Source organism: Hemicordylus capensis, chromosome 1, assembly GCF_027244095.1.
Source record: "Hemicordylus capensis ecotype Gifberg chromosome 1, rHemCap1.1.pri, whole genome shotgun sequence".
Lineage (NCBI taxonomy): Eukaryota > Metazoa > Chordata > Lepidosauria > Squamata > Cordylidae > Hemicordylus > Hemicordylus capensis.
This window is the reverse complement of record NC_069657.1, coordinates 223,723,167-223,727,559: the sequence shown is the minus strand read 5'-3', so window position 1 is coordinate 223,727,559 and position 4,393 is coordinate 223,723,167. Positions and strand designations below refer to the sequence as shown.

The 4,393-nt window shown below is 50.2% G+C and overlaps 1 long non-coding RNA gene across 1 annotated transcript; it reads left to right on the top strand.

The window, feature by feature from the left end:
• The first annotated feature begins 2,872 nt into the window (after positions 1-2,872).
• On the top strand, positions 2,873-4,041 carry LOC128338751 (uncharacterized). Its single transcript, XR_008312687.1, has 2 exons — positions 2,873-3,059; positions 3,427-4,041. It is a non-coding gene; the product is annotated as an uncharacterized LOC128338751 (long non-coding RNA).
• The last annotated feature ends 352 nt before the right edge of the window (positions 4,042-4,393 follow it).

Sequence of the window (4,393 nt, the reverse complement as noted above, 5' to 3'; positions counted from 1 at the left end):
CAAACAAATGGATCATAGAACAAGTCAAACTAGAATTTTCTCTTGAGGCACAAATGACCAGGCTCAAACTATCATACATCGGACACATTATGTGAAGACCCAGCTCCCTTGAAAGTCCATAATGCTGGGGAAAGTTGAAGGAAAGAGAAGAAGAGGACGACCAGCAGCAAGGTGGATGGACCTGATTACAACAGCAATGAATGCACCACTGAGAGACCTTAAAGGCCAAGTTGAAGACCGATCATCCTGGAGAGAATCTATCTCAGGGGCGGAGCCACCATTGGGCCAACGGGTTCAAAGAACAGACGCGGGGAGGCTAGTTTAGCTCCCGAGCGGGGGCCGCACAGCCCCTCCAGGAGCTAAACCAAGGCTGGCACTGTGTTCGCAGTGCCAGTCAGGAGTGGCTCTTCCCTGCAAAGGCAGGGAAGAGCCACTCCTGGTTGCGCGCTGCGAACGCACCACCAGCCTAAGTAGCTCCTGAAGGGGCGGCACAGAAGCGCCAGCCTTCATTTAACTGCCGAAGGGGATGCACGGCCCCTTCGGCAGTTAAAAGGCAACTGACTGAGTCAGCCTCAAGGCTCCGTGATTCAGTCAGACCATGCCCCCGCATCTAACGTCAGACGCGGGGGTGTGGTCAGCGGGGCCGCGGCTGCACAAAGGCTCTGCCAGTGATTTATCTATTTGGTTGCTAAGAGTGGACACTGACTTGATGGCACTTAATCAATCAATCCATCATTACTTTATCCATATCTGCTAAGTGCTAATCCCTGCTAACTTGGCAAAGAGGCACCTTTTTACCATGGTGATTCTCTTTATTTAGCAGGGGGAGAGTAACTGGCCCTCTCCACCCCCAGCACGGGATCTCCAGTGTCTGTTGTTGGTGTCTATCTTATGTTTCTTTTTAGAATGTGAGCCCTTCGGGGACAGGGATCCATCTTATCTTATTTATTAATTATTTCTCTGTGTAAACCACCCTGAGCCATTTTTGGAAGGGAGGTATAGAAATTGAATGAATGAATGAATGAATGAATGAATGAATAATCTCCTCTTTCATGTTGCCCTTGATTGATTGATTGATTGATTGATCATATATTTCACTGGTTATTTCCTGGCACCCCGACCCGTGGAGCTACCAGCAGCAACTGATCCGCCCACCCAGGGACATCAGATTGATTGTCTGCAGGGAGGTTGTAAGCGCTTTAGGGCTTCCCACAAACCCGGTAGCCCTTTCTCACTGCTCGTGAGAAAAGGCTCATAATTAGGGATGTGCACAAATTGTCTGACCGACAGTTCAGTGGCAGAGGGTTTACCATTAAGGGACCAGGAGGGTCCTCTTACACACACACCCCACCATATTTTCCCCACCAGCGCTCTTGCCAAAATTGCTGGCGTGGGGCGGCAGCGTACCTTCTTGCCACCCCAGTCAGCTTCAGACAGAAGTGGCTGGTGCATGTGCGTACACATGCACACTGGCCACTTCCAGTCTGATGCTGACTAGGTTGGCAAGAAGGTATGCTGCTGCCCCACGCCAGTGATTTTGGTGAGAGTGCAGGTGGGGAAAACACGCATGCGGTGGGGACACCCTCCTGGTCCCTTAAAGTCCCCCCCACCTGCTGAACCATCTGGACCGCCAGACCTCCAAACTGGTCTGGCAGTCCAGCAACATCCCTACTCATAATGTGAAGCCCACAGAACCACAATAATCTAGAGAGGACCTTGCCGCTTGTATAAAGCTATTTGTTGACCAGGTGTGACTACTGTTTTGATTATCTGATTGTCTCTGAATGAAGCTCAGCTCTGGACTCTTGTAGGTCCCCCAATTAATGTATGATTCCTGGGGTGGAAAAGGTAATTTTCTCTCAAAGAGAATAGTGGGTGGAACTGGTGGGAGCAGGAGCATGTGAGGTAAGCTGCAACATGGAGTAAACTCAGAGGCACTCTTATCCCTGGACTTCGAGGCCAAAGTCCAGGGCCTCCACAGCCCCTGGGGGGCCCCAAATCCTCTTTAGACTGTCCTCGGTGGTGTGGTTGCCTGGAGGAGCATGATGATGTTTAATTTGCAGGGGAGGGGAGGCCTCCAAAGGCCTTTAGGTCAAGCCTCCTAAATTACCTAGGTGCACCTCTGAGTAAATTACCGCTGGTATGTTTCCCAGACTATGGGAAACACCTATATTGGGCAGCAATGATATAGGAAGATGCTGGAAGGCATTATCTCATAGTGCATGGGAAGTGGCAATGGTAAACCCCTCCTGTATTCTACCAAAGAAAACCACAGGGCTCTGTGGGCACCAGGAGTTGACATCGACTCAACAGCACAACTTTACCTCTTACAAAATCAAAATCTGCAGTAATCACAGAGAGGTACTTTAATAAGAGCTCCCAATTCTCCCTTGGGACCCCAGGGCCAGCCTCTTTCCACTGGATAGAACAAAGGAAGAAGTAACAGATTCTTCAAAATCAAAGTGCAAACACAGAACAAACAATTTTATCACTGAGAGTTCTGTAGTGGGTTGAGGTGGTTTTATGCTGATACTTTTAAGTTTGCATTGTCACTGCTAGATTTTAATTAGGAGCATTTGTTATTGAGGGGCCTGCCTTTTGTATACCACTTGTAAGACAGATAATTTCTTCACCCATCTATTATTTGCCTGTTTAAAAAAAAAAATTGCCCACCTGAGCTCTGAAGTTGGAAGTAACTCCAGCTGGGGACTGAAGTGGCTGGTGGGTATTTGAAGGGCAGGTGATGGAAAAGGTGAGCACCACACTGTTCAAATTAATACTGTTGTTGTTTTGTATTTATTCCAATGGTAGAATCTGAGCTGCTTTTAAAGGATGTACCTCATGCTTGTGAAGCTACTAATGAGACCAAACGGGGCACCCTCCCTCTCCTTTCCAAGCTGAGTTCTCCTCCTCACCGGTTAATGATTATTTTGATTAAGGAGGCAGTGCTGCAGAGGAGCTGCCCTTAACAAAATGGATCCTCCGCTGGAATCTGCGTGGTGGAGATGAGTTTATACCGGCTGGCTGACTGGCAAGAAGCTTGGAGACCAAAGCTCGCCGTGAGGATTCCGCCTTGGTTAATTTGCTGGGTGGTGGGGTTGGGGGAAGCCCATTCCTCTGGGTGGGGGCAGAGGAATCAAAACCCCAGAAAGAAACCCTGGCCTGCGTCTCCCTAGAAGCAGACGGCGGCGAGGCGGAAGAAGACGCTTTGCTCTCAACCCATATTGATTGCTTAAGTGCCGTCAAGTCAGTGTCGACTCTGAGCGCGACCACATAGATAGATTCTCTCCAGGATGATCTGTCTTCAACTTGGCCTCGAAGGTCTCTCAGTGGTGCAATCATTGTTGTCGCGATCGAGTCCATCCACCTTGCTGCTGGTCGTCCTCTTCTTCTCTTTCCAACCCATATTATTCTCTCTGTTTTCAGGCGCTGCCGATCTGGTAGCAAATTAGACTCAAACTTGGCCCGGCCCTTTGAAGTCTCCCTGTTTGAGGTTACGACGGTAAAGGGATAATGAGTGGATGAAAGGGGCCTCTTTAGCCGAGCTTGTTTTCTCGGGGACAGAGATGAATAAACTTCAGAAACCGAGAGCGCGCTCTGCCAGGCCCTGCTCGCGGGGGCGGAGAGCAGAAGGCAGCACCTGGCTGGCCGCTGTTTGCCTGCGCCAGCGGATCAGAGGGCGCTCCCACCCTGGGGGCTGCCAGGAAGCCGCTTCACAGGGAAGCTCCGTCGCCTGCTGCTTCTGCTGCTGGAGAGCCCCAAAAGAAAACGAGGAGGGGGCGCCTCTGTAGGAGAGTTCCAGGTGTCTGGCGGGGTGAGGGCAAGGCAGATGGACGGAGAGCGCTTATTCCTATAGGGAACCCTATGATTGCAGGGATGTGGAATGGCCTGCATGTCATTCATAACGGCTGATTTCTGTGAAACCTCACCCTTTATCTATCATTCTGCGTTTTTTGCCCAGCCCCTCCGCCCGTTCAGGAGGACTTGAGACCTCCGCTCCAAAAGCCGAATTTTCTTGGTAAATAAATAGCCAACAGTGTTTATTGAAGTGGAAATGTGGTCCTCTCTCCTGACGTGCCAGAGCGAGATCTTGAGCCTCCTGGCTTTGTCTGTGTTACAGCTGACCGGAACTCGCTGGGTTCTTCTGCTCCCCCCCCACACACTGTAAGGGGGATTGTACAGCAAGAGTGTTTAGTTGGCCTATTAGGAAGCGACGAGAGAGCCAAGAGGGGTGCGCGTGTCTTTCTCCCATTCCCTTGTTGCCTGTGCTTTGTCTATCTGTTCTGGGTCAGACAGGGGAACTTGTTTCAACCCAAAGATTATCCCATCAAATTGCAACTGGGAAAAGGGAAGCAGGAACGGTGCAGTCCGATCCCCATGCATATTTATTATT